Genomic DNA, 23,496 nt, shown 5'->3' with positions numbered 1-23,496 from the left:
TGTTTTTAAAGTGATAACCCTCACTTCTAGGATTAATAATACACAAATAACATTTGAAAAACAAAATCTGTTTGCTTTGTTCAACTCTCAGGTTGTGGCAGAATTTTATAACGAGCAGGTACTCGAACGGTTAGCTCAGTTGGTCAGAGCACCGCCACGGAACGCCGGAGGTCGTGGGTTCGAATCCCGCATCGTTCATAAAATATTGTTTTTCAAATTTTATTTGTGTATAAATCCTAGAAGTGAGGGTTATCACTTTAAAAATATAACATATTGTTTAGATTTACAAGAGCGACATCTCAAGTCAATTTCCTAATATGCAAATATTGGGGTTGAGCAGGTTATCAACTGTAAAGTAGTTCCTGTAGATGAAGCCACAACCTGAGAGTTGAACAAAGCAAACAGAATTTTATAAGGAGGCGGTACTCGAACGGTTAGCTCACTTGGTTAGTGCACCGGCACGGAACGCCGGAGGTCGTGGGTTCGAATGCCGCATCGTTCATAAAATTTTGTTTTTCAAATTTTATTTGAGTATAACATTATATTTATTTTGTAAACAGGTAAAAATATATTTGCTTACTTTAACTTGCGTTTTTTTAAAATACATTTTTGGAGAAGGTATTTTGTGTAATATTTTTTATGTATGTTAACAAGCTTTCATGCATTTTATAATTCTCTGCAATAGAAATAATGAACGACTTTTAAATACGCACAAAACGAGGCCACTGCTGAGTGTGTATTTTGTTTCTGTAACGCTTACATGTTTTTATGTATTTTAATAAAACTTTCAGTAAAATGTTTGATATCACTTTGTTTGAAACCTTATGTTTTGCATTTTGTCGTGGTAGTTTTTATTAAAACTCTGATGCTTAGGAGAGTCGTTTTACTAAGTCGCGTTAATCATTATCAATCACTAAACCCTAAATCCTAATTGACTTCGTCGTGATGGTTCGCGTTCCCTCTTTAGAATTTTTAACAGATCTGTGTACAGTGAAGACTTTTGATGGAGTACGATACAAGGCACTCTCCGAACTTCCATTTTTTGGAATGCCACAAAATGTTGAACAAATGCCTTGAAATTTTATTGTGATACATTTTAATACATTTACAAATATAAACGTAACATTAATTAAAATACTAATATGCGTTTAAGAGAAATGCACAGCATTGACTAATAATAGTTTAAAGTAAGTGTTTTATAACTAAGTAGTGTGAAACTTCATTTAAGTTGCCACGTTTATAGTATGATTTACAAGTATGTTAGTATTTCATTTTTAAGTGAGCCAAGAGAGTCATTGAATTAACTACATTTGAGTGTTTAAACACATAAAAAGGTGATTTTCTGAGTATTTGACAATCATTTTTTCTTTGACAAGCTTGTGATGATTTACTTTAAAAAAATACCAATGGGAACAATTTAAAACTGAAGACTAACGGAAGTTTCTATTAATTAAGTGAAATCCGTATTCCTTGAGGAAGAAATGTATCCAATCCATCTGCTTTAACACCGTCTCTTGGCACTGTATAAATAATGTATTTCTTTCAATTCATATAGTATATGAAGATATTATTTACTTACGTGTTTTGGTGCATCGTTCTTACAAATATTGGTTACATCTACAGAAATGTGATTCATTTTATTAACATAGCATAATATTATCTTTATTAGATAATGAAATATACTTCAGAGCACTACTTACCTGCATGTATATATCATGTAAGGAAATATGTTATTAACAGTTTCATCCCCTGTTTTATTTAACCAATTCGAAAATTTGTATTTTATTAATTCCTGTAACGTCAACTTATCTAGCTATAACGCTATAAAATTTTAATGGTTTTTTACTTAGATTTAGGATAGGTCTTTTTTGATTTAGAAGAACAATAGCTTTTTTACTACGGCAATTATAAATTGTAGTATGTATTGGCTATTTGTAAAGATGCTTGTGTGCGTGGCATCTTTCAAATTTTGTAACTTATATACGCTTCGTGTTATTTTACATTGAAATTAATAAAATACGAAATACTTACTTATAATATGTGATCCCAGTGTCTTTCTTATTTCTTGTAGTTTATTTTTACAAAGTTTTACTACACACCTCGGCATTTTAGGAACATGTGGCACGTCAACGTCATAAATTATTCGAGACTGGCTCGAGTCACCCACTTTTTCTTTGATATACACATTGACACTTGGTAGATTCAAGTTTCAGTTACATATTCGTATATCTGGGCGAAGACCATCATTCTATCTGTCAATAAATGAAGAAGTATATGTGGGTACACACACTCTCTGCTGTTAGAACTAAAAAGGCTGTTAATGCTGTTTTAAGGCAAGATATGACCGATATTCTATAAATTTATCATATTTAATAATTTAATGTCTTTAAGCTTCTGGACTGGAACGGCTGGGTATCAATATCAACGGCGAATACATCACTCACCTTCGATTCGCAGACGAAATCGTAATCATGGCAGAGACCATGGAAGATATGCTCGCCACATTCTCGATGGCCTAAATACAGCTTCCCAAGGAGTAGGTCTTAAAAAGAACATGAACAAGACGAAGATCATGTCAAATGTCCATGTTACCCCTACTTCCGGAACTGTACTCTCGAAGTTGTTGATTACTGAGTACATCTACTTTGGACAAATAATCCAGTTGGGCAGGTCCAACTTCGGGAAAGAACTCTTCACTCGTCGAAACCACGAAAAAATTCCTTATGCTTGAAATATAATAGTACCAAGCTGTCCGATCGACTAAATATAGCTGACTTAAAAGTGAATACTCCCAAAAATTCGATAAACTTTGATTTGATCGTCAACATTCATCTTAGAATTTTTGTAAGAAAATATTAAATGTCAGCGTTGGTATTATCCTCATAAAATATTAATGGTACATTTACTTTCATATGGCTGTTTTGTTATTACTATTATACCGTCGTCTTATGGCTTGTCCTACTAACCTGTCCAACTCGTAAAATATTACGTTCATAAAGTATGAGGAGACATTATTACGAAATAAAACGGAAAAAACTATATTTTCTTTGTAGGTTCTACAGAAAATTCGATATGTCAGTTATTGATAAATCGAGTAATCTAGAATGCTATTCACTTGGGCAATTACCAAAGTCTTAAGAGATATAATAATACATTATGATTATTAGTACTACATAGCTTTTTGATAATTATTTGATTCTAGATCACATATTTGATTCTAATTCACATATTTGATTCTAGATCACATATTTGATTCTAATTCACATATTTGATTCTAGATCACATATTTGATTCTAGTTCACATATTTGATTCTAGATCACATATTTGATTCTAGTTCACATATTTGATTCTAGATCACATATTTGATTCTAGTTCACATATTTGATTCTAGATCACATATTTGATTCTAGTTCACATATTTGATTCTAGATCACATATTTGATTCTAGATCACATATTTGATTCTAGTTCACATATTTGATTCTAGATCACATATTTGATTCTAGATCACATATTTGATTCTAGTTCACATATTTGATTCTAGATCACATATTAGATTCTAGATCACATATTTGATTCTAGATTGTGATTTAGTAATTATGTGTATTTGATTATAGTTCACATACTTGATACTAAATCACATATTATTTGATTCTGGATCACATATTTGATACTAGTCCACATATTTGATTCTAGATCAGATTTTATATTGCTAGACTGCACGAATAATAGAGAGTATAGTGCTTATTAGTCTATACAGGGTGTAATCGTTAAGTGTGACCAACCGATTACTCCGTCAGATAAAATAACTTTAATTTAATATCAAAAGTATTCTACCGAGAAGTTTTTTAATAAATAATAAGAAAGAGAAAATTTTAATAATGATAATAATTTGTTATATTTTTAAAGTGATAATCCTCACTTCTAGGATTAAAACACAAATAAAATTTGAAAAACAACAAAATTTTATAAACGATGCGGGACTCGAACCCACGACCTCCGGCGTTCCGTGCCGGTGCTCTAACCAACTGAGCTAACCGTTCGAGTGACGTCTCTTTATAAAATCTTGTATGCTTTGTTCAACTCTCAGGCTGTGGCTTCATCTACAGGATCTACTTTACAGTTGATAACCTGCTCAACCCCAATATTTGCATATTAGGAAATTGACTTGAGATGTCGCTCTTGTAAATCTAAACAATGAGGCCGATTCTCAGACCTACCCGATATGCACACCAAACTTCATACAAACCGCATCAGCCGTTTCGAAGGAGTTTGGTAACAAACACCGGAACACGAGAATTTTATATATAAGATTTTGAATACTATTCGTTTGATTTTTAAAAAAGTTATTCATGTCATTTTACTGATTTGGTAAAGTCCTTTCCAATTTTTTTTTGATAAATAATATATTATTTTTTATTGATAATATAATATATTATATATACAGCGAGACACAATAATGGTGACATGAAATGAACACACGGGTAGAGTTATCTTATCTTATAAGAAATATTATAAATTTAAAGTAGAGTGTTTATTTAATGTCGCCATTGTAGGATTGCTCTTAGTTGGGCCAATTTAGGCCAAATCAAGCTTGGGCCGATTTTGATGATTCTTTGTCAGTAAAATTGACATTGAAGATAGGCGTGTCTTGGAAATTCACAAAACTAAAAATTATTCAGAAACGCAAATTATGAGCTAGCTCATATATCATCTTAATATCCGCACGACCGAGTCTTGCTCGGATTTTTAAGACTGTACAAAATTTGAACAAAAAAAAAAACTAATAGGACATCTGGATTCGAACCGGGGTCTTCTGCTTTCCGGATCACCCAATGTCCCATCTGAGCTATAGTATATAGTGGCGAAATTTACCTTTGTATTCTAATGTTATTGTAGCTGTTTCTCATTCAAACATGGATAAAACCATATTTTTTAAATTGAAACCTAGCTAGTTCGATTTATCACCCCCGAAATCCCCTGCATACTTATATATATATATATATATATATATATATATATATACAAGAATTGCTCGTTTAAAGATATAAAATTCTCATGTCGCGGTGTTTGTAGTTAAACTCCTTCGAAACGGCTTGACCGATTCTCATGAAATTTTGAGCGCATATTGGGTAGGTCTGAGAATCGGACATCTATTTTTCTTCCCCTAAATGTTAAGGGTGGTCCACGCCAATTGTTTTTTTTTTAATTTTTTTTTAATTTGTTTGATTATGAGTCAGCATTAAAAAATACATACAACTTCAAATTTTCACCGATCTACGATCAACAGTTACTTTTGTATCGCGATTTTAATATCGGCAATACAACGTTTGCTGGGTCAGCTAGTATCTAGATATATTATTCACAATAAGTAGCCGCTTTGATGATTTTACATATTTATATTTTAATTTATTTAATATAATGAATGTGACAATGTTTAGAGGTATACAATTCTTAGTTCAGTCACATACCGTGTTTTATTAGCGTACCCGAACTTGCGGTCAACAGGAAATGTTTGTTCTTCAAAAAGTCCAGCATACTTTTTCAAGTAACTGTTTTATTATAACCGACTGGAATGGAACAAACACTAAATTTTCTGGGAACGTTTCATAAAATTGTATACACATTAGTTTAGTGCTCTTTGAGAAAGGCATATACAAGTAAGCATTCAAAATGACAAATAGATAAATACTAAAACTATTAGTTTGGATTTAATGGATAAGAGCAACGTGTTTAATTGAATAAATGTTTATTTAATCAAAACAAATCTTATAACTATATTTACAATACTACGACTACATAAAATTAAAACTATCATTACGTGGAAGCGTACCAAGAATACTGGCAGCATTACCGCGTTGGATAGCAAGGCTGATCCGACGTGTTTAATTGTTCTAATGCAGAAACTCAGCAAAATAAGGATTTTATAATTTTAATAGATTATATTAAGCACCCAAAATACACTACCTGTATCTAGTGTGATATGCCTACATGTTTCTTAAGCTCTTGTTAATATGATTTCAAAATTGTATCTGTAGTAATTCAATATATTCAGTTGTAGTTGTCTTAGTTTTTAGATTTTGCCTGGATATATTAGGAAGCCTTTGAAAATGATAAAAATAAAAAAAAGCGCTTGTAGTTTCGCCGGAAATCCAGATAAACCACTTTTTACGCTTAGCCTTTCAACTCCCCCCCCCCCAGATCGCTCGTTAATTATTTTCCTTTAATTTTTGTTATGTTCTATTCTCTTCCTATTCCAATGTGTTATCGACCCTGTTCTATACAAACATGCGGACAATTATAGTATATTCTTAATTAATTGTTTTGAAATTTTTAAAATGGTTTCAGTCTTATGACTTATTTAAAAGAAATATTTATAGTGACAATTCAAAAGAGCTTAGTTTAAGCCTCATTGAATTAAGTTTACTTAACTTTGACAAACTCCACTGTTTTGGCTTCGATAATGTTTGTAGAATATATTCAGCAAGGATTCATTAAAATATATTCAATGTTCTTTCTTTGTAACGGTTTTGTTGTGTATTGATTTAAATATAGCAGGGAAAAGAAATGGGCGTGTCAACTGATTGAAAATTAATGCTTAGGAAACCGCACCGGGAGAATTTCAAGTGTGAAACTTTTCTTAGGAACAAGACAACGTTGCTCGGAGAAATACTCGTACGCCTAAGTTGATTTCAATGTTTGGTGGTTTAGAGATACTTATAAATCATTTTGTGCTTAAGTCCCGATTTCCATTATTCATTTATTTATTTTATTTTCACTAATCAATTACATTGCTATTGTTAGATATTATTATGCGAGGACTCACAAACTTGGAGCAGCAACTGCACCAACACCTCAAGTCTATTAGTAAATAGATAACAATCAGGTTGGGCTTCTTTTTTTAATGAAAATAAGGGATGAAACGAGCAGGACGTTCAGCTGATGGTGATTGATAGGCCTTGCCCATTACAATGCAGTGACGATCAGGATTCTTGAAAAGCCCAAAAATTCTGAGCGGCACTACAATTGCGCTTGTCACCTTGAGACATAAGATATTAAATCACATTAGCGAAGTAATTTCACTAGCTACGGCGCCCTTCAGACCGAAACACATTAATTTTTACACATTACTGCTTCACGGCAGAAATACGGCGCCGTTGTGATACCCATAAACTAATAGGCATGCTGTGCAAGGGAACCTCCCGCTTCTACGGGGCGATTAAACAATTTCAAGACCCGCGGCACGGGCCGCGCTACCATGCAAGATGGTGATTTCTCTTACGTCTATAATTGTCAGGCTTAAACTTAAACTTAGATGAGTACCAGTGGGAGGCTCCTTTGCACAGGATGCCGGCTAGATTATGGGTACCACAACGGCGCTTATTTCTGCCGTGAAGCAGTAATGTGTAAACATTACTGAGTTCCAGTCTGATAGGCGCCGTAGCTAGTGAAATTACTGGGCAAATGAGAGATGAGACTGAACATCTTACGTCTCAAGGTGAAAAGCACAATTGTAGTGCGACTAAGAATTTTTGGGTTTTTCGAGAATCCTGAGCGGCACTGAGTTGTAAGGGGCAGGGCGTATTGATTACCATAAGCAAAACGTCCTGCTGGTTTCGTCCCTTATTTTCATTAAAAAAAAGTACTTTTTCTTTATTTTGAGACATATTTACGCGTCTAGTAAGTATAGAACAGGGCAAAATACTTAACAAAGTAGTAATAATAAAAATTAATGTGATTACTACTACCTTAATTCTCTTGGTTTTCATGCAGAGGACAATAGAGTTTTACTTTTCATTATTTCTATTAATTCAAAAGACTCTTCCTAAATGACAGATTTGTAATAGGCAAGACTTAGTTGAACATCTTTTGTTCATTGTTCGTAAAACCTTTTGTTAAATAATATGATTCCTGTTCTGAGAGCTTTTGAACATGTCCAAATTTCAGCTGTTCTAATTGGTTTTAAATTAACTGTAAGAGAATGTTTTTAAGGGGCTTATTGGACCTTTTCAGTAGTTGTAGGCGTAGGCGCCTTCGAAAGAATTGATTTATAAATTTGCTTTTTTATCATTTCCTTCATCCAACTACGAATGGACAGTGAAACAAAAAAATGACACCTACTTATGAATATTGTAGAAAACTAAGTATTATTAATCATTATTCATCATCATTTCGAAAAAAGTTGAGTTTTAATAAAATAATAACAATAAATAAATAAATAACAAGACGTGCTTCATCATGTAGAAGAAAAATAAGAATAAAAGAATTGTAAATACTTCATATTCATATTAAAAATAAAGAAAAATTCAATAACAATATTATTACAAGAGACTTGATCCTGCAGACAAACTGTCCAAACAGTTTTGCGGGACTATGTTAGCTTTTAAGATTCTTTCTGTAAATGATTAATAGTATAAAAAATAAATAATATGAAAGCAATGCAACAAAAATACTCAAACGATATGACACGAGTAAGTCAAAAATCTAATATATAAAAATCTCATGTCGCGGTGTTTGTAGTTAAACTCCTTCGAAACGGCTTGACCGATTCTCATGAAATTTTGAGTGCATATTGGGTAAATTGTTTTTAATTTTTTTTTACATTTTTTTTTAAATTTGTTTGATTATGTGTCAGCATTAAAAAATACATACAAATTCAAATTTTCACCCATCTACGATCAACAGTTACTTTTGTATCGCGATTTTAATATCGGCAACACAACGTTTGCTGGGTCAGCTAGTAATAATAGAAAATTAAAAACACTAGAGGTAGAGTAGATGTGTATTTGAAAGCATCATAATATAAATATTATTTAAATATATATTATTATTATATGTATAAACATTAAGCACAGTACATGACGCGTGGACTAGCTACCACCTCCTTCGATCATTTTAGGAAGGGAAACGACCCGCTCCACGACGTCACCACGAGCAATGATATTTAAGTGAGCACGACGAAGCCTGCACCAAGAACTCATCGAAAAAACAACGAAGCTCGCTTAATATCCCTATCCCATAATTGTTATAAGATATTGTGCGACGTGACTTAGTAATTAGCAACTAGCGGAAACATTTCTACAGATTCCCTTTAAGCTTAAATACCTCCAATATGTTTGATCTTTTGAAGTAACGAATGCACGCTTTCACAGACTCAATTACCTGTAAGTAATAAGTTTAACTGAACTTAAATACGTCAAAACACGGCGACGGCAGCCTAAATAAGTGTTCACTTCAAAAAGTTTTATATGAAAACTAGCTGACCCAGCAAACATTGTACATACATACATACATACACTCACGCCTTGTTCCCGTCGGGGTAGGTCTCCCGCGACCGACTTGCCCACACACACTTGCCTTATTTTTGCGTCCTTATATTTGATGCGTCTTTCTTTCCTCACTCATTCGCTCCACGTGTCCGAACCATTCCTTTTCCAGTCCTTATCACAACATCCTCTTTTAAACCACAGTGCGCTCGTATTCGGAATTCTATCAGTCAGTCTTACCCCACACATACTGTCGTGGCGACAAGCACTCCATTATGTGCAGCCATTCGCCCTTCTATTGGCACAGTCTTACAGCAAACGTTGTATTGCCATATAAAGTAATTAAATAAAGTTTTAGGGATGCAACCGATTCTCAGATCTACCAAATATATCGCATCACAATCATTGTATTCGATTGCCATCTGCAATTCTAATGCGAATCTGCGGATGGAATAGAATATTATAAAAATATGTGATACAAAAATAGGTGTTGATCGTACAGGGTTAAAATTTAGGGCTGTAGGTATGTATTTTTTATGCTGTATCATAAAAAAATTAAAACAAAAAATTTTATCCAAGAAAATAAAAAAAGTTTTGGGGTGTAAAAAAATAGATGTTGTCCGATTCTCCACCCTAGCCGATATGCAGGCTAAGATTCACGAAAATCGGTCGAGCCATTTCAGAGGAGTTCAATTACGTACACCGTTACATGATAATTTTATATATAACTAGCTGACCCAGCAAACGTTGTATTGCCGATATTAAAATCGCGATACAAAAGTAACTGTTGATGGTGTTGATGGATGTTGATGGGTGAAAATTTGAAGTTGTATGTATTTTTTAATGCTCACTCATAATCAAACAAATTAAAAAAAATTATCAAAAAAATTAAAAAAAAAATTTTGACGTGAACCACCCTTAACATTTAGGGGGATAAAAAATAGATGTTGTCTGATTCTCAGACCTACCCAATATGCACACAAAATTTCATGAGAATCGGTCAAGCCGTTTCGGAGGAGTTTAACTACAAACACCGCGACACGAGAATTTTAAATATTAGAAATAAAATTAATCATTTAAATTTTAGTGCGTCATTTTATGATAATCAATACTAAATTTTGTGTCTTATAGTTAACGTTGAACAATATTTTTACTTCTACTTTGTATCGCTTGTTTCTCGGAGACTCAAATTAAAGACATCTCTCTCTCTTTAAGATATTCATTTATTATCAACATTTGTGTCTCGAATTACTTCAATAGAAAATATTTTTGTTAGTCAGATTAAAATAATGTATTTTTATGTAATTTGTAATTCTAAACGACGTAAATAACATAAGAATAGTCACAACACTAAAGTGGCCGCAGATGTCTTATCTGATGATTGCTCAGGACTGAAACCTGAAAAGGAATTCAATTTAACGAGCCTGTTAGATTAGAAGCTTCAGTTATATGGAATTTATATTCTAATCTGGCTCAGGATATTATCGTTATCATATATATCGTTTGAGTCTCGTGTTTTACTGCAGGAACGTAAGGGGGACAATATAAAGCTCTGAAGTAGCAGAAGTAAAAATAACTGATTGTGTAGTATTATACGAAACAGTGCTGACAACATACCTAATTCTTTCTTAACTGTCAATAGGTCACTTTTTCGAATACAGCTCGAAGGACCAATGTCGTGGCGGCGGACTGTAGTTATTGTTGAGGTCGATTGAAAAATTTTCTTAGATCAAACTTTTTTTTACATTGGTGCACAAACGAGCGTACAGGTCATCTGTTGTTGAGTGATCACCGCCGCCCACAATCTCTTGCAACACCAGAGGAGTCACAGAAGCGTTGCCGGTCTTTAGGGAAGGTGAACGCGGTTTTTTATAAGGTACCCATGTCGTATCGTCCCGGAAACACCGCACAAGGAAGCTCATTCCACAGCTTTGTAGAAAGTGGAAGAAAGCTCATTGGAAACCGCACTGTGGAGGACCGCCACACATCCAGATGGTGAGGATGATATCCTAACTTGTGGCGTGTCGTGCGAAGGTGGAATTCGGGGGCAGGAATCAGGTTAAACAGCTCTTCGGAACACTCCCCGTGAAAATGTGGTAGAAGACACGCAATGAAGCGACGTCTCTACGCAACGCCAAGTGATCCAGCCGTTCACAGAGCACTGGGTCCCAAACAATTCGAGCTGCTCTGCGTTGTACGCGGTCAAATGGATCGAGCTGATACTGGGGTGCGCCAGACCAGAGATAACAGCAATACTCCATGTGTGGCCGGACCTGCGCTTTGTAGAGCTCTAGTATGTGGGCCGGCTTGAAGTATTGCCGTTCTCTATTAATGACGCCCAGTTTCTTTGAAGCCAATTTGGCTTTGTCCTCCAGATGACCACGAAATCGGCAATCGCTCGAGATTTCGAGACCCAGTATTCCGATACTAGGCGAGGCTTTAAGGGAAGTGTTGTCGAAGAGCGGTGATACGACAAATGGGGTTTTTTTAGTGGTAAACGCGCAAACTTGAGTCTTCTGGTGGTTCAATTGGACAAGGTTCAATTTACCCCATTTCGCGACCTTCTCAAGAGAGGACTCGATAGAAGACACAAGTTTCTCCCGGCACTGGTCGACGATTTCCTGAGAGAGACCTGCATGGCCCATGTATACGGCATCACCAGTGATGTCGTCTGCATAGCAATGAATGTTGGAGGTGTCCAACATATCATTGATATGCAGAAGAAACAGCGTGGGAAATAGCACACAGCCTTGGGGCACTCCAGCATTCACGGGCCTCGGGTTCGAGCAATATCCGTCGACAACGACCTGAATGCTGCGCCCAGTGAGGAAGCTCGGAGCCCAGAGGAGGTCCACTTGCACAAGCTCTCGGGAAGCCCAAATGATGGAAGTTTTGAGAGGAGCGCCTTGTGCCATACACGATCAAAGGCCTTCGCTATATCCAGGCTAACTACCAGGCCTTCCCCCTTGCTTTCAATAGCCGCAGCCCATCTATGTGTTAGGTATACCAGAAGATCACCTGCCGACTGACCATGGCAAAACCTGTATTGTCGGTCGTTGATCAACTGGTGACCCTCTAGGTATACCAAGAGCTGACGGCTAATTATGCTCTCCATGATTTTGGAGAGCAGGGAGGTAATAGCAATAGGCCTGCAGTTTGCCGGATCCGAACTGTCTCCTTTTTTTGGATCGGATGGACAAGGGCTGACTTCCATGAGTCAGGGACTACGCCTTTTGAATAAGAGTGCCGGAATAAACGCGTTAGCACCGGCGTCAACTCGGGGGCACACGTTCTAAGCACGATTGGAGAAATGCCATCCGGCCCGCTCGACTTCCTGACGTCCATCGAAAACAGAGCTCGCCTAACAGTTTTCTGTTGGAACTGTACTTCAGGCATGGAGCTCTGACACCGCGGGATGGTCGGTGGTGTTTTTCCGTTGTCGTCAAGAGTCGAGTTGGAGGCGAAAAGAGCGCACAAGATTATCGGCTTTCTCTTTTGCCGTATGGGCCAGGGTGTTATTCCTCATGTGCAACGGCGGCATGGACGGCTGGCTGAAGTAACCAAGAGCAGCTTTCGACAACGACCAGAACTTGCGTGCTCGCCGATTTTGACGACGTGTTTTGACTTTGCACGGGCGATTTGTCGCTTAAAAAATCTGGAGGCACGGTTGTATTTCCTCTTAAGAACTATGCAGTTTGGATCCTTTGTGCCCAGCGCCGCAACCCAAGTTCGATACGCCTGTTTTTTGCAGTCAGATGCTGCTTTAACTGACGCATCGAACCAGGGCTGTGATCTGCCACCGATCGGTACTACAGAGCTTGGTATAAAAATATCCAAGCCCTGCAGTATCACATCGGCTACTGCAACGGCGCAGGCACTAGGATCATCCGAAGGGAAACAAACATCTTAAATGTACTGCTTCATCGGAAAAATTCTAAGGCTTTAGATCCCTGGCTCTTTGTAGGATGTTTTATTTATGAAAAAGCCGACCCTATATTTTTTTACATATAAATATAAACATATTTTATTTTTCATGTAAATATAAATATGATACTTAAAAAAAAAAAAATAAGTTGAAATGAAATATTATAATATAATTTAAAATTTAAGAAGAACTTAATTTTCCCTGAAGAATATTACATTATTCACTTATACAGTGGGAGGCTCCTTTGCACAGGATGCCGGGTAGATTATGGGTACCACAACGGCGCCTATTTCTGCCGTGAAGCAGTAACATGTAAGCATTATTGTGTTTCGGTCTGAAGGGCGTCGTAGCTAGTGAAATTGCTAGGCAAATGAGACTTAACATCTTATGTCTCAAGGTATTAAGGTTCTTATTGTGATAAAAAGGACCAGATTTTATCATTAATCCTAGAATAATAGAATAATTTATGTAAGTGTAAAAGAAACTTTTATTCCACACAAACCCTTAAAATTCTGAGCAATAAATAGATTTATATTTTCCGCTCGATTAGTTTTGCCTAGCGGACTAGAAATATTTTCCCTTATCTTATTGTATAATTTTTTACAAAAAAGGAAAGGAACGACGTACAATATATATATTTCTATAATACAATTAAAATAAGGTATACAAATGATTTGAGTTTTCTTTAGTGTTAATTCCGCCAATATTTGTCTTTAAACAATTCGACACGAGGTAAATCTGGCAGGAAACGAGTCTCGTGCCAGATTTTGGCGAGACAACACGTCCTGAGGATGCCTCGTGTAGAGACGAAACACGTGTCGAATTGTTTAAAAACAAATATTGGCGGAATTAACACTAATGAAAACTTAAATCATTTGTATAATTATGGACCACAATTTGAAGGTTTTTTAATGTTGTGAATAGGAATTTAAAAAAATTACTTTTTCTTAAATCTGTCATCATCATAAAGTAACATCAATAGGAATATCTTTTTACTAAGGGGTAAGTATTGCCTCTTTTATTAGATTGCTGGAACGTTCTGTTAAATAATACTCCTATATAATAAATTAATGAAAATGAAGCTTTAAATGTTGATTTAAAGGAGTGGCAATGAGTTTCTTGCCACTTCTTCTCATTCATTTTCAACTTTTTCGATGTGGTGATAAATGGCAAAGAGTATTATAACTTTTGATTATCATATTATGTAATTTTTTGACCTAAACGAATAAAATGATATCGATTTGATTTGATTTGATAATCACTTATACTGTGTCATTATATGTGCCAAATTTTAATCAAATATTTGCTCATTCAGTTTTTTGTGGCTTCTCAGCTTAATCGCGATAATTAAATTTTAAATTTGAAATGAGCGCATAAAAAGAATGCTGGGAGAGTTTCTTGCGCCGCTTCTTCTCTCTCAGAGCGCCATTTGTTTCCGAAGCGGTAGTAGTATCTAGTAGTTATTAGAAATAACATCAAAAAAAATCTAAAGGAATCAATTTTGAGAAAATAAATGCCTTTTATGCCTTTTAAGAAAGAAAAGGAAAAGAAAACAGTTTGAATTTAACATTATAAATAGGTACCCATAGATAATGATTATTCACATTATACCAATATGTTCCTAGATCCCCGGTTCTATTGCCTAGCGAATGTAAAATATATTAAAGGTAAATAAATCTGAGGAATAAAAAGATAAAGACGAGAGCTTACTTCGTTCAGTATTTCAAATAAAATATTGAAAGGGTGTAGATAAGGCTACAACCTTAAATCTTTGTCTTCGATTGAATTCAATTTTGGAATCTTTATTGTATAACAACATTATATTGAATAATTTGGGACTCTCTTAAGTTGGCGGGGGGTAATTAATTTTTTAATAATTTTTTTGGCTAATTCAATTGTTCTTTAACTGTTCTTCAATGTTTGATCCAAAAATTTTTTTGTCGTTTTTTTTACAAAAAATTTAAGTTAGCGCCAAATATAGATTTTTTCAATTTTTTTTTTATACTTTGAAACTATCTCTTATGTGTTCGTCCAAAAAACATCTGTTCGGCCTTAATTACCTTAATTTAGCTTTTCAGTGCATGTACCAACGTGTTTGAAGTAATTATGATGTATAATTTCTTAAATCACTCATAAGTCTAGACAGATATAGTCACTAAAAATTAAAAAAAAATGAGTATAGAACTAACCTCTATTTTGAGCAGTGCACGCATGCTAACACAAAGTGTAATAAGTAAGTAAACTAATATTCCTTGCTTGTTTTTATTGATTGACACAATGATATTATATACAATAAAGAGGTAGATATCGTACTAGCGCGGGCAAAATGTTGCAGACAAATTCAGACAATTGTCGTAATTTCATTTAGTCGGCTAATAGCAGCGAGCTAAGCGGGACGTTATCGTGGCGTGACAATAACAATCTAAAATGCCAACCTGTGTGTTACGAAAATGTAAAAACTATGTTTGCGAGATATATTATAAGAGACAAGGTATTTCATACCATACGAAATTATATAAAAGAACGTCGTATTTGTATTTTATCACGATTTTATTTCTTATTTACAAATAAATCTCGAATTATTAACGTGTTGGTTCGAGCAAGATAGAGAATATGATGACAACTGCAGCGCGACAAGGACAAATAGTATGTGTCATAGATTAATCAACCAGAAGTGAGATCGTAGGCAGAATACATAGCGTTTGTAACCGCTTGAGTTTTCTTGTTAGTTAGTGAGCGTCTTTCTTAAATAATATTATGATGATTATAATAAGTTCTGGCTTTCAAAGTCTTATAATAAAGATGATATTGAACGAGATTAGTAATAGCAGGCTATTTGTTACTTTATTAGTACTTAATCTTGGAATGTCTGTAACGTACCAGGAGGTCTATTCGTAAATTCGACAACGACACATTTGGAACGATACAATAATACTCCGAATATACCGCAACTACCCTGTCTGCTGCGGGATGATCGAGGTAGTATATTTTAGGACAATTTAGGAAATGATGTAAAAAGGGCGTTGTTGCAGTGAATGTACTACGAAATTTAATATTTTTTAATAAACAAGTGCGTATAGCTGAACTATCAAACTACAAAAACAAGATTTAGGGTAGGTAGCGGACGGAGACATTAAGTGCTATCTGCTTGCGTAGGAGTTTTTTCAGTAACACTGCCCTTTCGGTATATCCCTTGCAGAAGAATCAATTTCTGTTTCTCCCATTATCTTATTCTAATAAACGCTCAACAAAAATACATTCATAAATAATATAATATACAAGAAATAATAATTGTAAACTTAAACCTTTTTGGGAGCCGTCGTTAGTAAAATTGTAAAAATGGAACCCTTACTGTTAATACATTTCTGTTTTGTTTTGATATGTCTATATGTTTTTTATTATTTTATGTACAAATAATTTATATCATTAATTAATATGGCTATATATTATAATCAATATTTTTTTTTAAATCAATAACACCTATAGGTTATATAGATTATATCGGGCTATTATCCGCAACTCGACGACTAAAGCGCGCCAATTTTGCGTGGTGAGGAGGGCGGCTAATCCTGCCACCCCAGCTCCTCAAGGTAATCAATAACACCTAATAATATACCTAATTTTAATGTAGTTTTACCACTTTATAACTTTTATTACATGAACTCATGAATTAATCGTATTTTAGGCATAAATCACGGTGTACGGTAAAAAATCATATCTGGTGAATGATTCTGTGTTTTTGCTATGCAAATACGAAGCAATTAGCAAATTAGACTTATCTCTTTTTCACTTGCGATAATTGTATTTACTATCCTTCTTCGACGTGTAATCGTAATGTAGTGTGCCATTGCAAGGTTAAATTATTCATGTGTGCGTTTGTGTATTATTTACAAATACCGAATGTTGTCTGGGTAACCTATCTATACTTTTAAATATCATTGGGTTGACAGTTAACCTCCATTTTGAGCAATTCAGGCACACTAATGCAATGTGTCACATTACAAATTACGAGTGTAAGATGTAGCTTGTCACGCACACTAAAGTTATAAACGTGGCCTGTTTTCATCGGTTGTCTAAGATCAAGAGATTCTTTTGTAAATCAAATCAAAATCACTTTATTTATGTTGGTCAAGGGAATGACACTAATGAATGTCAAATGTTCTCTTTTCTTTTTAGATAGATTTATGAGAAGAAACTCAATGGCACTCTTTTAAATCAACATTTACAGCATCATTACAAATCTTTTCAATGACAACATATGTAAAGTGATGCAACAAAAATACTCACACGACAAATAGTAAATCTTAGTAAGTCAAGTAGGAATAAATCGTTGTGAATTTAAAGTAAAACTGATTCCATTGCGGAGAATAGGGTTGACGATTTCTATGCCGTGTTAAGAAAAAGAGCCGCTTCCTTTATTACCGCATTAGAAAATGCTGTAGTTTAATAATTAATTCTGTGTATGACTGTTGTAAATATGATATTTGTGACCTGTGACAATTTATTTATATTATATATTTGACATAATATATATTTTTTAATAATGTAAGAACTGAAATTAAATTAATCATCATTGAATTGTATTAGACTATATTAATTTTTATTTCTATAATTTAATTATTTTCTTTTTTAATTGTAATTATTACTTAATATATTCAATTTTCTTTTTTATCTGTAATTTAATTAAAATCAAAGTATAATGTAATTTAAGTTAAGATTGTTTGTAGATTTATAGGTAAAATGCCTGAAAATAAATTATTTATTAGATATTATTATTATATTGCAAAATACTTACCTATCTTAAATATCAAATCTATCATATTTATAAACAAAGCCGAATTAAGGAACATGCTAAAAATTACACCTTTTACATTGCCGCATTTACCCCAGTTGTTAAAAATATCCTTGTTTAATAAGCAGTAATGTAAAACATTCATTCACTTCTTATTTTATTCGGACACACGTCACACAAGTGACAGTTGACACACGAATAGGGAGAAAAATGTGCTTACATTGTCTTTATGCACACTTTTCATCTTATTAAACTATACAACAGTTCAGATATTTTGATCATTTGTATAAACTTGAATTTGACCTCTAGATAATTGTTATATGTTTTTGGCTTTCTGCAAATATTAAAACCTTAGATAATTAATACGTCTAGAAAGACTATGACAGCTTTGAACACGTCCAAAACAACAGCAGAAAATAGTTAGACTCTAATTTCAGCAAAACACGTACACTAAAACAAAGTGACTGACGTATCGCGAGTGTAAGACGAACGACCTCTTGTCATGCATTACCTAACAGTAAGAGGCTCTATCTCAGGGGTGGGACAGACGCCTGATAGTGACGTTTTCAGAAGACTGTAGTGCCATCTGTTAGTTGGCCCGAAAATGAAAGCTTCGTCAGCTGTCACTCGCTTTGAAATCTTTCAACTTTTCTTTAGTTGTGTCACTGCCCACTGTTTATAAAATGGCGGCTACTTCTAGCGTTAGCGCATGAATGTAGCTCTCATGTTCCATTTTGCATATTTACACTACTAAATCTATCCTTTATGTTCTATGTTGTGGCAAAATTAAATAACTAACTCTACGCACAATTTCAACATGGTAAAAAATTGCAATACCTACATTAAAAAGTAGAGTTAGTTATTTACTTGCGTCACTACATTAAAAATGAATTTAATAATTTCGAGCTTTTAGTTATTTTCGGGGCCAATCTCCAGATGGCGCTAGTTTTCAAAAAGACAGCTCATAATGCGTAGATAGGGCTCTCTTTTCCCTATATATTATTATACTCTTTGCTCTATCTGGACACACAATTTATCTAAGATTAAGAGAAGGCTCCCAAAAATAATTCTAACGTTGACTCCGCCCATCCGCTCTCCTACCCCGCAAAATCACATTTTGCCTCTCGGAAAAGTACCAAAACTTATTCAATTAACTATGGCAATACTAAGGAACATACGCAAATTTGCTATTGGTAACGGATTATTAAACATATTTTCTATATGATAGTATTTTTTTCTTTTTTATGGAATTCTCAAGCAAATAACTAAATTCTTAAAAGTTAGGATCGGTTGTCTTCCAATCGTGTTTTCAGTTCATGCAACGAAAAGAAAAAGGTTTGGAAATACATATATTTAAATTTTCTATGATAGGATATACGTTTAGTTGTAAAATCTCGTCAAAATCTTATATAATTAAGGAAACCTAGCTGTAAAACTTTTACAGTATAAGCATTAAACAAATGATTTAAGTTTTTTTTAGTGTTAATTCCGCCAATATTTGTTTTTAAAACAATTCGACACGTGTTTCGCCTCTACACGAGGCATCCTCAGGACGTGTTGTCTCGCCAAATTTACCACGAGTCTCGTGCCAGATTAATAAATAAATATTGGCGGAACACTAAAGAAAACTTATATCATTTGTATAATTATGGATCTCCGCAAAGTAACGCCTAATTCAATATATTTTTTTTTCTTTTTTTTTAGTATAAGCATTGTTATATTGTTAATAAATGAACACATATATCTTCTATATATAACCGGATATTTATAACAATAGTGAAAGCAAGTTGTTGGTAGTTGTTGACAGATTTATCGATCTACCCTCTCTCTCCATTACTGCGTCGAACTTTGTTAACGTCACTGCTAGGTTTGTTTCGGTTTTAGTTTTAATACAAAACCCACAGATTGGGGATGGAGAGACCGACCTCAGGCTATTAAATAATAAATTTTATTTTAACCGTTTTTTATGAAAAATAAATTAATCCCACTGAGTTTCTTGCACCCGTTCTTCTCAGATCTGAGGCATACTTTTTCGAATGGGTGGTAGTTTGTGACTTTCAACAAGAAATTTGATTTGATTTTTTGTAATTTTTAAAGTTCTATGTGGCATAGAAGGATTGCTTGATGATTGGTTTTCTCCATAGACTTAATATTAAAAACTATCGTTTAGACAACCTGACAGCTCACTCCGTGACCACTTATTAGTTTTCAATGTGTGCGTTAGCTAGTTAATAATATTCAAAATATTGAAGAGATAATTTCAAGTATTTAACATTAAATTATACATTGTTTTAAAAAAAATTATATTTTGTGTTTTCATGCGATGGCCAAGTTAATCTATTTATTTAAAATACACACATCAAAAAAGTCTAAGCAACATGCATGATATTACAAATTTACCATTTATATTAGTTAATTTCTAAGTCTTTATTCACTCAAAGTGCATAGGATATGTAAACTTTTTTATTATTGATGACATCATTTGATGATGATGACAAGCCAATTTCCAATTATACCTTTTATTATCTCCATTAGAAAAGAGAAGTTTCCGGGACGATATTTATGTGGAAGATTCAGATTATATTATGACAGACAGGTGAGGGCTGACAAAAATCGCATTCCATTACTTTAATTGTTCGTGTACATTTCAGTTTATGTAGTGTTTAACAACGTTTTAGATAAACACAAGCTAAACACCGATTTGTAATAGGAAAAGATAAACTCAATTTTAGACGTCGTTATTGTTAGTTCACTGACGTTGTTAAAGTTAGCTAACTGTTTAACAAAACACATGTCTAAGCCTAGTTTTTTTTTTTTGTAAAAGGTAAGGTACCTTTGTCACTACAGAATTACATGAGAAAGAGAAGTAATTTTAAACTTGGAGTAACTTTAAACTGCGTTTAATAATAAGAGAGTGTATGCTTATCAGTCGAAGTGATATCTTGAGCTGCGTGGCCTGTTATGAAACCTGTTGATGGCAATAGATGATTTTATCTTACAAAATCAAACAGCAATCCACTCAAATTAAAACAAAATACGTATTTGATTACGACCAAGCTACGACACAGAATTAGTTCAAGTAGAACTTGGCACATCTCCGCAGACATATTGTCACCAACATTACGCAAATACATCGTCTGCTCAAAATTAATTTAATTATGAGATATACTCGTCAAGTTAAGACCTTAATTACTAATGAGTTTCTAGAACTTTATGTGATATGATTTACATTATACGCCATCCGTGGAATTATGAATAATTATACGTATTTATATACTTTAATATTATTAAAAATCACTTTGGGTCACAGGGATATTATAGTACCATAGAAATCTAAAAAAGAAGTTAAAAGTACATATAAGTATCAATTTAAATCAAATCAAAATCAATTTATTCATGTAGGTCACGGAAACGACACTAATTATAATATTATACACAGAGTAAGGTTGGATTCTGGCAGACGTGCAAACAACGCATAAATATGGTATAAGTTTTAGATAATTTTTCTAGATAGAGCCTTATGCTGTTAGACATGACATGACAACAGGCCAGGTTTATTACTTGAGTGTGCATGACAGCTACGTCTTACATTCATGATACGTCAGTCACTTTGTTTTTCTTCTCACGTAATTTTTTTTGTTAATTAGGGAACATAATAATATAGTTATTATAATGTTGTCCTACTTGCATTACAATCTAGCCTTAACTTAGTAAGTAATTCTACTTTAACTTAAACTGCTAGATAGATTAAACTAAGAATGTGTCCATTAACACATTTCTTAATGTCTCTATTAAGGGGAAGTCACCTTGTTCATGTGCCTTTTATAATATCACTATTTTTATAGTGTATTACACTAATTCACTAGCACTAACTCAAAAGGTTTTGTTCGTTTTAGTCTACTTACTATATCATTGTTGTCAAGGAGCTCGATTGTCTCGACGTTCATGTGATGGTGAAGTCTATGTTGATGAGCTTCAGCATATTTTTGGATAACTTTGTCAACAGACTCAATGTTAAATAACTCACGATAATTTTATATATTATTGTTAGCTTGGGGAGTATTTAGATGACATCTTTGTGATTAGTTACTATTCCTCAAGTTTTCTCCCAGGCATTATTTAATATATAAAATTCTCGTGTCATGGTGTTAAACTTTGAACTCCTCCGAAACGGCATGAGCGATTCTCATGAAATCTTGAGTGCATATTGGGTAGGTCTGAGAATCAGACAACATCTATTTTTCATCCCCCTAAATGTTAAGGGTGGTCCACACAATTTTTTTTGACATTTTTTTTAAATTTGTTTGATTATGAGTCAGCATTAAAAAATACATACAACTTCAAATTTTCACCAATCTACGATCAACAGTTACTTTTGTATCGCGATTTTAATATCGGCAATACAACGTTTGCTGGGTCAGCTAGTATATGTATAAGATAAACAATGGATTTGTTTTTTTGTTTTTTTTTGGGTCTTATTCCCGTAATACACAAACAAATTGGTTCTATTTTATCTAAAATCGAGTAAAAACAAGCGGCACGGCTGCACCATCTTTTTCTGGAAACTGTACAGGCCATTTTCGATCCCCTATAACTTCGTTGTGGGTAAAACTAGAAGCTCGAATTTTCAGTAACCAAGCAGGAATTGTATAAACACAGTATATTTCAAATTTCATTCAATATAAACCAGTTGCTTAAAAATTATAACTAGTCAAAGTTTCTTAATTTTATCACTCACTGACTGACTGACTGATTTTAGACACTTTTACAAGACATAGATACTTTAAATTAAATACAATTAGTATAAAGTGTACAAATCAAAGAAAAACTAAAATACTTTGTAATTTCAGTCCAATTATCTAAAATTTATTAAAGTACTTTGCGGAAATCCATAATTATACAAATAATTTGAGTTTTCTCTAGTGTTAATTCCGCCAATATTTGTCTTTAAACATTCGACACGTGTTTCGCCTCCACACGAGGCATCCTCAGGACGTGTTGTCTCGCCGATCTGCCGCCGAAATCTGGCACGAGACTTTGGCGAGACAACACGTCCTGAGGATGCGCCAGATTTTGGCGAGACAACACGTCCTGAGGATGCCTCGTGTAGAGGCGAAACACGTATCGAATTGTTTAAAGACTTAACACTAGAGAAAACTCAAATCATTTATCCAATTATCTAGATACACCAACCGCATAAATAAGTTTGTAATCGCATAAGTTATACATATACAGTTGTTATTTGTATTGCAAGTTAATCTATTTATTTAAAACATAAAAGATTTTTATTATTATTATATGGTCACTATAATGTCAGCTTGATGTGTTTACAAACTCTACCAACGTCATGAAACGTCATAAGACATTTGACATTTTTGACGTTATTTGACATTTTTAAGTTCACGATATATGATTTATTAGATTAGACATCCCAATTAATTATAATATTTATTTAACTACTTACTGTGTTAGTATTGTTTTATATAATTATAAGTATAATTTTAGAAATAACT

At 33.8% G+C, this 23,496-nt stretch overlaps 1 protein-coding gene across 1 annotated transcript in view; it reads left to right on the top strand.

Annotated features, from left to right (window-relative positions):
* Window positions 1-23,496, top strand: part of LOC126976412 (galanin receptor type 3) — a 180,843-nt gene that overhangs the window by 4,611 nt on the left and 152,736 nt on the right. The gene's annotated exons all lie outside the window — the stretch shown is intronic.

The sequence above is a fragment of the Leptidea sinapis genome, chromosome 40 (genome assembly GCF_905404315.1).
Source record: "Leptidea sinapis chromosome 40, ilLepSina1.1, whole genome shotgun sequence".
In the NCBI taxonomy this organism is placed as follows: domain Eukaryota; kingdom Metazoa; phylum Arthropoda; class Insecta; order Lepidoptera; family Pieridae; genus Leptidea; species Leptidea sinapis.
This window is presented reverse-complemented; position numbering and strand designations above follow the sequence as displayed.